This window comes from Leptonychotes weddellii, chromosome 7 (assembly GCF_054177405.1).
Source record: "Leptonychotes weddellii isolate Sample4059 chromosome 7, ASM5417740v2, whole genome shotgun sequence".
Classification (NCBI taxonomy): Eukaryota; Metazoa; Chordata; class Mammalia; order Carnivora; family Phocidae; genus Leptonychotes; species Leptonychotes weddellii.
The window spans coordinates 78,026,809-78,040,230 of NC_138375.1; the positions used below are offsets into that span (position 1 = coordinate 78,026,809).

Below are 13,422 nucleotides of genomic sequence, written 5' to 3' on the forward strand. Positions count from 1 at the left end.
AGTTCTTTGATTTAGAGATCTGTGATAATCCACAGAGTAACAGACCTTGAAAAATTTTCCTGTTTAAAAAAATAGGCATCTTTAGAAGTTGAATACAGAAAGATTAAACCTAACAAGAGCATGAAAACCTTTGCCATTGTGTTCAGTAATGTGATGATACAAGGCTTCATTTTTTTTTTTTTAAAGATTTTATTTATGTATTTGACAGAGAGAGACACAGCAAGAGAGGGAACACAAGCAGGGGGAGTGGGAGAGGGAGAAGCAGGCTTCCCGCTGAGCAGGGAGCCCGATGCGGGGCTCGATCCCAGGACCCCGGGATCATGACCTGAGCCGAAGGCAGACGCTTAACGGCTGAGCCCCTCAGGTGCCCCATACAAGGCTTCATTAAAGCTTATTTATTACTCAGTGGTTATTAAAAACTTTCTAGCTACAGTGCTCTAAAACCTCCACATATATCGGTCTTGCGTACCTAGGAGAAACAAAAAACACCGTGGGGCCAATTCTGATGCATAATAGCAACTGCTGGGAGACTTCTGAGATGGGAGAGGTTACTTCTGAGAGGACCGCTCCTCTCTCTGCTACGAACTCTTCTTCTCCTTGACAATTAATACTTAACCCAGAGTGACTACTGTTCTCCTCTAGAAATTACCCCATTCTTGGCTACTGTTGACAGCTTGTTACCTGCTTACCACTTTGTTGATGTAAGGAGGAAAAATAGCTCTTTCTTCTACACTTCTAAATTCTTGACTGGGGTCCCTGTAACAAAAGAGTGAGGAAGAGAAAATCATACTCATTTATTTATTGTAAGTTTCATGTGACTTGGGAGCCTTCGTAAGGAAATGAAGACCTGAAGATGTTAGACCTGGGTGATTTTAGATTAGGTTTGACAAAGGGTGGAAGGTCATGGGAAAATGGGATAGGACAAAAAGGGGTATGAGCTTTGTGTGGTGAATTGGGGGAAACAGCAAGACCTGTTCATTCAAATTCCTCTCAGCATCTTGGAGATAAGGATGCATCTTTCCTCTGGGGATGAGGAGGTCATCCCTCACATAAGGGTTTTATGACCTGCCTTAGGGGAAGGTCAGAGAGTCCTTCCTATCTGTGCTGTTTCTGAAATTCAAGATGCCTCGGTGTCCTATTTTGGGATAGAGTGTCCTGAACTCTGTCAATATTTAAGACCAATAACCTACAGTTTAGGAGACCACAATTAGTTTAACAATCAAATGGCAAAAAAAAAAAGCGGTGGAGGGCAAGTACCTGATAAAGATTCCAGTAACATAATTGTGGAAATACACCTGGGTATGAGAGGTGGCAGTTGTTAGACTATACGAACCAGTCTTTGTAGGCAGTTTACTGAGAAAAGTAGAAGAATATAAAGTATATTCCTTCTTAATCAGACTGACAATGTGGAAAAATGACACAGTTCACTTCATTTCTAGTTCCAGAAAATTAACATGACACCCTGCCCTAATTCATATTGTGATTTGAATCATCCCAGAGCCAACCCGCTTTTCTTCAGGCAAGGAGAATCTCTAAAGGCATAGCCCACAAAATACATAAAGGAATAGTTATGGACCCCCACTTGAAGGAGTTTGCAATGTACTTTAGGACACAAAGTCAGGAGAGAAATTCTAGGGCTTACTTTGACTATCCTTGACTATGCTCTGTCCCTTGAATACGCCCCATGAAATGATATTGCTGGGTGCACTCTGAGGCCACTCGTGGACCCCACTCAGCCTTCTTATCTCCCAGGTCTGAATTCGGTGAGGCCAGCATTAACATGATGAAGGCCGTCCCGAGAGTCCTCAGTGAGAAGAGAACGATAATGAAGGGCAGGATCTACACAAAAGGATGATGATGGTGATGATCTCAACACCCTCCCCAAACCAGGATATTCCTAGATCTACTCTGGGATTTTCCACAGCCAGACCAGAGCCAGAAGCTGGCCCTCGTCCCAGTAGACGAGGGCTTGCTTTGAAGTCTCCTCGGCAATTCCATGGACCCCGAGGAAACTTGAGGAATAGGCAAAAAACAATCTCTCCTGTCTCTTCAAATGTCAGTGAGTTGCCTTTAGAGTTAGAAGTGACAGTTTGCAACTTTGTATGTGTTTATTCCACAAGCGTACACAACGCGTGTTTTTCTAAGTGTGACTGGAGGATGAGTCCTCAACATTTCTAGTTGAGCTCCGAAGAATACAGGAACTTCTGGATACTTTGATAATGTGTGCATATGCCCAGGGACATTTATTCTTATTAATAATAAGAAGAAACCACAGTTCTGCTAATGAAGTGTTTGCCAAATGTTGATATACATACGACTCTTCCACAATAAAATTAGATGAAGTAAAACATCTGTGGGTGGGGGGAGGCCCCAAAATTCAGCTGACGTCTGGCCAACTTGTATTTGCCTGCTTTTACCTGGCCAGGCCTGTGCCTCTAAACTACACACTTGGTAGGATAGAACCTCCTCTCTACGGGAAAAGGTTTGTTTCAGTATCTAGGACAAAAACTCAGAGACCAAAGTGAATGAATGATAGGTCTGTCTTAAAATCTAGAGGCCCACAGTGAAAATGCTGTTATCCACTGTTTGTATTAATGCAGATCATGGTGACAGTAAACAAACGGATTCACCATATGAATAAAAGCAGTGCTGGTTACTGATAATCACAGCATTCGCATAGTACTTGGTTCTGCAACAGTGCAATCTTTAGCTTTAGATAATACCCCTTTGAGGCAAACTGGCACAGTATCATCATCCCCCTCTTAAAGATAAGTTGACTGAGTCAAGAGATTAGATGCTTTATTTGAGGCCACCCAAAAAAACAAGCAAAGACTTCATTATGCCTCTTCTGCCAAATACAGCATGGGCTGCTAGCCCCTATATGGCTGTGCTCTTTTATTACATGTGTTGCTTTATTACCAGGGACAGGGTTTTCTGCGGGCTTTGCACTTTGATAGCTTTACTGGGTAGAATTAGGGTTGCCCACTCGCCCATGAATAAGAGGTGTAGGGACGCTTAGGCCAGAGGTGTGGTGAGGCATCTTGGCTGCTTTGTCTAGTGAAATCTCTCAGAACAGAGGGAAGCCCCAGAGATGGTGCTGAAGACACTGCTACCACCTCACAGATGTTGAACCTTTGGGCCACCGTACTTCCCCCTGAGTGAGGGGGGAGAGGGGTGGGCCACCGTACTTACTTCCCCCTGAGTGAGGGGGGAGGGGGTGGGGGGTTTAGACTTCTATCTCGGCTCAAAAAGAATTTACTTCAGATTTCCTCAAATCTAGAGACATACATCCTTCCCTGAGAACAAAGTCAAAATTAAATAAACAGAAATAAACCTATAAAAGGGGGTTAACCTTAAATACTGCCATTAAAGACCTGTACATGAATGTCCCCTTAGCCTCTAAGCATTTATAGTATCAGTAGCTGGATGTGCTATGCTTTGTATATACAACAGGTAATTAAATCTTGCCAAGCAGAAGTTCAGATTTATAGTCAAAATGAGCACATGCATAATAATTATTATTGTTATCATGGTCATGGTAAATAGCATTTATTAAGGGCTTACCATATGCCAGGTCTCAGGGTAACCTTTGTATCTCATTTAATCCTTAAAACAAACCTATAAGACACTATTATTCCTAGTTTCCTGAAGCAAAATCTTGGATCAAGAAATTTGTTCAAAGTCATCCAGCTACTAAGTGGATAATACGAGATTCAAGCCCAGGTGTACTATAAAAAAAGACAGACACAAATACTTGTTGAGTCGTGCCTATATGCCCTCGTGTATAGATAGTGGGCATGAAAATTCCAGACACGGACTCAGATATGCACATATGTAGCTTTGTTTCTCTATCTCTGATCTTAGCCTATCTCAAGAGCCCTGTTTCCACTGCCCATGAAAAACTGCACTTTGCTAATTCAAAACTCATTTTATTTTTTAGTAATTCGCACTTAACACAGAATTGCTCTTTGTCTTCTCCCCGCCTCCTCTCTTTTAGCGATGAGCTAACCAAAGGAGGAGGAGAGTGGGGCCTATGTATCACCCTGACATCAGGTGGGAATGGTACACTTGGTCTTCTGTCATCCTCTATCCTTGTTGGCCTCGAAGTAGAACCCAATCTGCTGGCCCCTGCTGTTGATGTCCACAGTTCATAATCTGTAGATGTCATGCTCAAACATTCTTTATCCTCCTCGTCCTACCCCAGGCTCCTTTGCACCCCCTGGCTATTCTCAGCTACCCCAGTGCTCCTCTTGAGAACTGTGAGATCAGAACAGTGGGAACCCTCCTTCCCTCCATGGTGGGGGGGAGGCTCCCCTCGGGTCCATGCACCCAGCTCCTCCCTGGTCTGCTGTACTGGATGCAACCTCTGAAAGGCTTAGAGTCTCCTCAGGCTATCCTCTGAGAATAGAGGCAGAACTCCCCACAGTCTCCACCTCCAGTCTTGCTAAGTTTTATGAGGTTTCTCTTACCCTCACTCAGGGACAGCACGTACGCCCTGACCAGGTCTCCCTTTGAATCTCTCCCTTCTTCAAGCTGGAGAAACACTAGCCATTTTACCCACTCTGTGGCTTAAAATAGAAACTTTCTGATCCTCTGGTTCCTTCAGGCTCTAAGTCTTAAGAAATTTAAAACAGGCTTTCTTCTCTTGTAATATTGGCTTTCAAGACAATTCTACCTACCTTAGCCTTCTGAAAAGTTATTGAGTACTTCAGTTTACTTCTTTAGTCTGTAGCCTTCCTACTCAGAGGCATTCCCTTCCTCTAACCGACAGGTTGATATGGGCAAACGAGAAATGCAAGAAAGAAAAACATCAGTCATTATCTTAAAATAGTAACTCATTTCTGTACAGAGATATAGGAGTATGAACTGTAAGTTTTTGTAATTGTCTTCCATGAAAGTGGTGTCTTAACCTTAACTTTCCCTATAAATAGGTCTTAGTCACTTCTCAACAGTATTCATTATATATATTACCTGGTAATGAAATGGAACTATCACGTAAGGGGATACTACACTTTGAGGATTTGCAGTTACACCTTCCTTAACAGAGAAGCAATTAAGATGTGTGAAAAGCACTGTATCTTGTGTGTGTGTGTGTGTGTGCGTGCGCGCGCGTGCGGGAGCACAACTGGTCAGGCTGCCATTTTGCACATATATCATAATTGTTTTTTGTGCGAAAAGCAGTGCAGAAGTGAACCACAAAATTTTAGCCACTGGCAAGTTTCGTACCAGTTTCGTTGCATTCAAATCACTGACATTTTCAGCTAAATCATGTATCACAAACTCATTCACATATTTCCTCCTAGCCGGTTAAAATCAGTCTGATCCTGGACTGTGTTAGGTTCCGAAACACAAGTACCTGAGTGTTGGCCGCATGACTTCTATCTGAACACCAGACAGATGTTGTGTGTGTCAGTGGTCCACGCCTCTGCAGCATGGCCCAGGTCCTGCATGCCACACCAGAAAGCTCTCTCCCGTCATAGATCACACAGAGTCAGCTCATTGAGTGAGGCTGGGAGGGAGAAGAGAAAGGCACGTTTCATTTACACCCCCTCCAACTGCCATGTGCACACACATTTTTAATGAATAAAGAGAATATCGAGAGACCATTTTTGTAAAAACAAAACAAAACCAAAAAAGCACAAACTCTTGGAAACACTTACATACATATATGTTGGCATGTGTTTAGAGAAAGGTCCACCAAAGCACATCGAATTGTTAACAGAAATTACCTTCAGAGAGTTGGGTTAGCAGAGGGTGATGAGGTGGACTTCTTCCTTCAATTTATGCAACTCTGTCCTGTCCTGGTTTTTTTTTTCCCTTAAGTATTGTCTACACTGTAATTTAAAAAATGTGATTTGCATGGAGGTAAACCTCAAAGCTAGCCTTCTGAGGGGACAGGTTCTGTCAGAAGCACACGTCTGAAGGTGCTTCTTCCTTCTGATGCAGTCAGCTTTGGAAACCACTGTTGGAGAAGCGTTCGGTTATGCAAAAGGAGCAGGGGAGAAACGTGAGCTCTTTACTCTTAAGAAAGATGAAACGACGTGTAAAGGAGAAAGGATCCAGCGCACTGTGGAGAAGGAGGTCTGCAATCCACAGGCCACAGTCTGACTCTTCTCAAATCCATGCCTACCCCAGTGGAGATAATAGACTCAGCACGGAAGTCACATCTTGATTCTGTCCCAACAGCGTATCTGCCCAGGTGCCCAGAAATCCAGGATGTTAATGAAGTGAAGGATGTGCGGCCAGCCCTGCTCTGCAGCTGGGGCCCAGCCCTGGCACCCCTCCTGCTGCCGTGTGCCACTCCTGGAATGCTGGGCCACTACACCCTCAAACTAACTTCTGGCTGAACTGGGGGTGTCCTGGTTCCAGCCGAGAAGAGGCTTCAGTCCTGGTTTTCACACTTGAACTTTTGGTTCAGGAGCAAAAGCCAAAAAATGCAACCTACCCTGCGCAACAGCCAGGGTGTTGCTCCTGCCAGGCAATTCCTGGCTCGGTGGACCACCACCTCCTACTTTTTGGACCAGGAGGATACACCAGAGACCAACCTCCCGTGATTCAGGCCTTGCTGACAAATCACTGATCCAGCCAGATATCTTCCTTTGCTTGAGTTACTACCTGGTAATGAATTGCGCACTTTGTAAATATTAATACTCTTACACTAGCAAGATATGGAAGAAATACATGCAAGATTTATTTAAAAATGATGGCCCTGGGACTTAGAAGAGTTTTTTGGGTGGGGGGATTTTATTTTTAGTACCATTTCTGCTCTAACAAGCTCTGAACTTTATATTATAACTTGTTGCTGACATGTGATTCATCGTATCATCATCACAATTCTAGTGTGGTGTGTTCTTTTTCTACACAGAAGTGTTAAATGCATAGGACTTAAAATGCTATGAGAAGGCCACAGCTCTACAGGAGAATAATTCTTAATCTATATGGAAAAGTTGACTAGGACTTGAATGAAATAAACATGTTTGTGGTACCCATGAATACAATGTGGTATAGTAAAGGTGAGAAAAATCTGAGAATATTGGAAGAATACATAGGGAGACACTCTACAGTTATGATAGTGAAGATTGTCTCATGCTGCTGGATCTGGCAACAAAACAATTTACATTTTATTGCCATATAATCTATTGATGCCACTTTATATTTAATTGTCAAATTTCCTTTAAAAAATAAACTCATGTCGGGGCACTGGGCTGGCTCAGTTGGATGAGCATGCTCATGGGTATAAGTCCCATGTTGGGTGTAGAGATTACAAAAATAAATAAGTAAACAAACAAACTCATGTCTTCATTTGCTTTTAACCTTTTTTAAAAATCAAGAATCACAGAAAAGTTAACTGGCTTATTATTTACCAAATAAATGCTTAATAGAGACAAATTTGAAGCATTTCCAGATCCAAACCATGTGTGTATTTTATTTGACCCACCTGCCTCCAAGGCTGTCCTTTCCAGACAGTTATGTTTTATTGCTGCTATTCTTAATCCCATTTTGGAACTTGAATTTTTTTTTTCCTCCTCATGTACCTATTATCGCTGAGCAATCTATACTGTACCAGAAACGCTCAACAGAAAGTGGAAAAACACACAGAAACTTGGAAGGCCTGAGTAGGTTAATGGCTAAGTAACAGCAAAAGTTCTCACAGGTGCTCAAATTAGTGGAACAGGGGAAAACAAGGATTGGTTTTCTTGTTTACAATTACATTGACTGACGTTTTCTTCACAATGAAGAGCATAGAATTTCAACTTTAAATCTGGGACTGTAAGAGGTTAATAGCTATATTTTTACATCCTCCCAGTTACATCAGTTTATATTTTATCCCTGAAAGTTTGCTGTGTCTTTGTGCTAACTGTAAGAGGCTTGCATTTTTCATGAGCATACTGAGTACAAGAATGATGAATACTGTCGAGTAAGGAAAACTAAATTCCCTACACTTGTTCCAACTTTGACCTTGCAGAACACAGAAAGTTTTCTCATTAGGTATTGTTTATGGTTCATGTGTTCAGATGAAGCAAGTTAGTAAATCTGTCAGAGAAAAATTCACATTTCTCAGGAGCATCCCATCAAATAATAGGAGTATATACATGTTGTATATTTGAAACTCTGTGGTTTTGTTTTTAGTGTTTTAAGCTTCAGTTTATATGCTTGTTGATATATGAGAGTCTTTCTTTTTGGAAGTCCAACCAAACAGATTGAAAAACAAATTGTGAAATCACATGACACTCAAATATTGCATCACTCTACCCCTTCCCCCCCCACATTCCCCTCCCACTTGTCTCAAAAAATTTCCTAACAACTGAGAGCACCATCACTGTGAGTACACTGACATTTAAAAAGATGAAGAGATGTTTTTTAGAGCCCCCCCAAAGCATTTACTCTTACAAATCATATATGCAATGAATTGACCACTGAAAATTAATCTCAAATATGCTTGTGTTTTATTCCACTGCAAGCAAAACTGAAAGGAACACTTGTTTTGTGTTAAAACAGTATTAAGATGGCATTTTTTTAAAGCCAAGTAATTTGAGAGTTCGAATTTGTTGGTTTATTTATTTGTTTATTTATTCATTTTGAGACAGCGCACAAGCCAGGGCGACGGGCGGAGGGGGAGGGAGAAGCAGACTCCCCACCAAGCAGGGAGCCTGATGCGGGCTCAATCCCAGGACCCTGAGATCATGATGGAAGACACTTAACCGACTAAGCCATCAAGGTACCCCTAAGATGGCATATATTTTGTGATCTCTTTCAGTATTTGAGTCGTAGGAAACCAAGAAGTAGAGTTAGAAGAGCTGGTTCTAGTAATTTAAAACTCACAGTGAAGAAATCATAATGCTCTCAATTCTGGTTGCCTTTCCCAGGCCAGTGAGTGGTAAGTCCATGCTCATGGTGGATGCATCCATAAGAGGCAAGTTCAAAAACAGCTTTTTTGATAGAGAGCCTGAAAGCTGGAGAATTTCAAAATAGATTAGCTGTGTTATAGTCAGTGGATACAGCCCCAAAGAGAATGCTAGTGCACACTGAGTTTTGACATTTTATTCAACAGACAGTTATTATTTATTAATATATTGGTCCCTGCTATAATAGCTATTATTGTTATTACTATTATTATCTGCTCTGCTCATTGTTACATTTCCAGTACAGAAATGAGGGCTTGGCACGTAAAAGGCAATCAATAAGTATTTATTGAATGAATGGATGACTCAGTTAAGAGATAGGAATTACCACCTAAAGAAGAGTAATTTTCACTTGTTTTACTGTGTAAAAACAGTACTCGATAATTAGCTATATTTATTTTCTTTTCAGACCCTTCATTGCTAAAACTTTATTATTCTTCTGTCTCTACCACTGAGAGTCAGTGAAGTTAGACACTCAGCTTCAAGTTAATTTCCTCCTATTTGTGGATGTCATCCATGTATATGCCTTTCAGCCAGTGTAATCTTTCCAGAAGTTCTTGTTGACTGTAAGAGCTTGAAAGCTCTTTATCGTTGAAGGAATGAGAAGACTGACATCCATTGTGTCTCAGTTGGTGACAGAAATGTGACACTGAACAAGGCCTTTATCCTCTGTTTATCCATCTGGAAAATGAGAACAACAATACTCACTAGTCTGGTATGGAAGTCATTGCCAAGGACTTTGTGATCTACACAGTGAAGGTGATTTTTAGTTGCTACATATTACTGATGTTTCCCTTTGATTAATTGGGTGTTCAGGTACTAGAGCACTTTCAGAGATGTTAAGCAAAGAAAAAGAAAAAAGGAAAAAAGAAAAAGCAGAGATTGGCTTACAGATTTTAAATGTTTACATACTTCCTTAATGCTTTAACTTTACATTTGATAATCTACAGTCAGAGATTAGATAATTTAGTACAGTGCTTTTTAACCAGGCTGTGCCCACACTCCCCTGTGGAAGCTTTAAGTCTACACATGCCTTGGGCCCACCTTATTTTCCCTTGATTAAGAACCAGGGTTCCAGACCAACTTCTTTTTTTATGAAATAGGACATTGAGGGACAGCTGGTGAATGTAATATCAGGACTAAAATTTTCCTCTTCTGACTTTGGATGGGTTTTTATTCACATATAATATGAGGTATCTAATCTGTTAATTTGTATATACACATATATTATATAATTATTATTATTTTTTAACTTGGGACTTGAACGCATGAGAGTTCAAGACCTGAGCTGAGATCAAGAGTCCAATGCTTAACCAACTGAGGCACCCAGGTGCCCCTGTACTGATATATATTAAGTTAACTTTCTAGATACAACTTTGCAGTAACCTCTGGAAGTTTGATTATCTGTGTTACTTTACAGTTTATAGCTATTTTACCCCTTTCTATTTTTTATCTATAAAGCCTTCTGAGATTCGCCTTGTTAGAAATAAATTCAACCCCTTAAAAGCTTTCAAAGCACATTAAGCTTGTTTTTGATCATTTATCACTCAGTATGGTCCTGTATTAAAGAATTTAATATGGAACTTTTTGTTTCCCTAGCTTGTGAGCTCTTGGAGATAGAAGTCAACATGCTCATTGTCTTTAGGACATAAGAACAAACCTAAGTTTGTGCACCAGGCGATGTGTGAGGCCAGCCGTTCTCAGATTTTAGCAAGCATCAGAAATAGTTGGAATGCTTATTAAAGTATTTATTGCTACCCGCCCCCCCCCCCCCCGCTTCTGATTAAGTGAGTCTGGGGTGAGGTGAAGAATTTCCATTTCAAGCAAGTTCCCAAATGATGCCACTCTTCTGCAGGGTTCCTATTTGAGTATTTGCTACTATTCCAGTAAGTAGGTTTTATTATTCTCATTTTCACAGAAGTCACACAGCTAGTAAGTGGGAGAGACAAGACTGGAACCTCATCTCTTGACGCCTAGTACTGTGGTCTTTCCTTTACACACCTTCTCTTTATCTTGCAATTCCTTGTATACATCATAAGCTTTAAGAAATGCATGCAGGAGGGGCACCTGACTGGCTCAGTAGGTGGAGCATACAACTCTTGATCTCAGGGCTGTGAATTCGAGCCCCAGGTTGGGTGTAGAGATTACTTAAAATAAAAAACAAAATAAAATCTTAAAAAAAAAAAAAAGAAATGCATGCAGGAGATAATTGCTATTAGAATGGAGATAAACCGCCCAGGTTCAATTATCATCGTGAGCAAATTAACTTACCCTTTTCCCCTGTGTGTCAGTTTTCTCATCTGTAAATTGGGAATTAGCAGTATTTACCTGTAGTACACATTATAGTTGGCTCTCCCAAATTTGATCTATTCTTTTTTCACTATGTAGTAGTCATTGTGGTGCAGAGAATTGCCCCAGCACCAGGAGTAAATTATAATTCATCCAAATCAGTCAAGATAATCATAATCCTCTGGATCACGAGATGAGTTAATCATACCATAGTATTTCTCCTCCCCCCAACTCTACACCCAATAGCTACTATTTAAGAGATAAGCATCAGACTAAAGGTGGATCATAAGGAGAAGGCAATTTTTTCACTTTTTTCATTGTTGGTGGAGTACTCTCTCACCTTTGCTAGATCTCCGTAAGGAAGCGGGTTTTCTACTGATGGCCATGCTACAAAGGAAAACTGGTGTTTGGAGGAAACTAGGGCTGGATGTAAGGACAGCAGTAGGATCTAGGAACCTGGTGACAGAATGAAGCCCCTAGATTCATCAACCAATCCTGAAGCTGCTCTCTCTCTAGACTACCAGTTAGGTGAGCCAACAAGTGCCTGTATTGTTTTAGTCAGTTGGAGATTTTTTTTCCCCTGTAACTTATAGTCAAACACCCTAGCTGATAACCTATCTCAAAGGATTCCTGTGAGAATTAAATGACATAATGCATAAAAAGGGCTTGGCATTAATTAGGATGTAACAAGTATGAATTAAATATCCTTATCAGGGAAGTTACTAGATCCAAGTAAAAAAAATACATATATATATTATTGGTCTCCTTTCAAATTCTCCTTCTTTATCAAAAGACAAGTGACCTTAAATGCCATTGTCAGCTCCTGACCAAAAGCACCCTTGGAGGTGTTTTCACCAGCAGGATTAGAGAAGCCAAAATAACCAGGTGAGTATCTCTGACCATGATAGAGAAGTTGGCTCTAACAGGGAAAGATTATTCTGAGATTTATAGAATCACAGAACAACAGCTTACGATTAATTTTAGTAAAGAGATTCACGAAATAAGGAGATAGGTGTTGATATCTCTAGTCATAGCTGGAAAAAACGGCTCAGATGGAGTGAATTGCAGCCAGTCTCATACAGAGATGGATTGCATCCAAACCCGGTGCTCGTATTACTTGTAGTGGATGTTTGTTCTCTTGGCTGTCCAGCATGCCACCCTTTCTTTTAGGGCACTGTCCCTGTACTACATCAAACATGTGATTCCTTTAAGGCTGCCAAATAACATGTAGTTTCCGTTATTACTAGGCTAACACAAAATTATTGCTTTTTCAATAATTACATTTATAGTCATTGACCAAGCAGGGAGCCCGACACAGGACTTTATCCCAGGACCCCGGGATCATGACCTGAGCCGAAGGCAGCTGCTTAACCGGCTAAGCCACCCAGGCACGCCCCTTGTCTCCTTTTAAAATTTGAATTTTAGGGGCACCTGGATGGCTCAGTTGGTTGGGCGTCTGCCTTCAGCTCAGGTCATGATCCCGGGGGGTCCTGGCATCGAGCCCCGCATCGGGCTCCCTGCTCAATGGGGAGCCTGCTTCTCCCTCTGCCTCGCCCGTGCTCGTGATCTCTCTCTAAATCTTCCTCTCTCTCTCTCTCAAATACATAAATCTTTAAAAAGAAAAAAGGAAACAAGGAAGGATAAGTAGAGGACACATAATCTTTGGTCAGTAGATGATTCTATTATATCTTTTAGGATCTGGAATACCCTGACCAGTGTATTAGATTTAAAAAAAAAAAAATTCATAAGAATTTGAGGGTACATTTTAGAGGGGAAGAAGCTTGCAAGTCACCAGAACATGCCCTAGACTCATGTGTGTGTGTGTGTGTGTGTGTGTGTGTGTCTTGGTAGTGATTTTGTGTCATTGCCTCATTCTTGGCATTCTGTCAGTACTCAAGAAAACCAGATTGAGAATTTGGAATCTGTGCTTCAGTGGATTGAAACTGACCTCTAGTCACTAAGGAAAAATCAAAACAAAACACACAAGAATTTGGAGAGGATATTTTTCTGCCAACAAATAATTTTTCCTTGATGTTATTTCTTAGTTGGGCCAATATTCCAATGGAAAAAATAGATAGATTGGTCAAGAGTTCAATATAATTTTTTGTGACATTTGACCTTAAGTGACATAATAAAAAAATTAATGACAGAAAATTGTATTCTTTCATATGGATGCATGTGTGACTATTGGTCTCACACAGAATATTTAAGAGGAAAAAGCAGAAAGGAT

At 40.8% G+C, this 13,422-nt stretch overlaps 2 long non-coding RNA genes across 2 annotated transcripts in view; one reads left to right on the forward strand and one right to left on the reverse strand.

Moving 5' to 3' along the window:
- LOC115943756 (uncharacterized) overlaps positions 1-13,422 on the forward strand; it is a 133,202-nt gene that overhangs the window by 82,307 nt on the left and 37,473 nt on the right. The window lies entirely within an intron of this gene.
- LOC145722654 (uncharacterized) lies at positions 178-5,565 on the reverse strand. The gene is made up of 3 exons (XR_014147069.1): positions 5,357-5,565; positions 690-756; positions 178-469 (listed from the first exon to the last, which is right to left on the reverse strand). It is a non-coding gene; the product is annotated as an uncharacterized LOC145722654 (long non-coding RNA).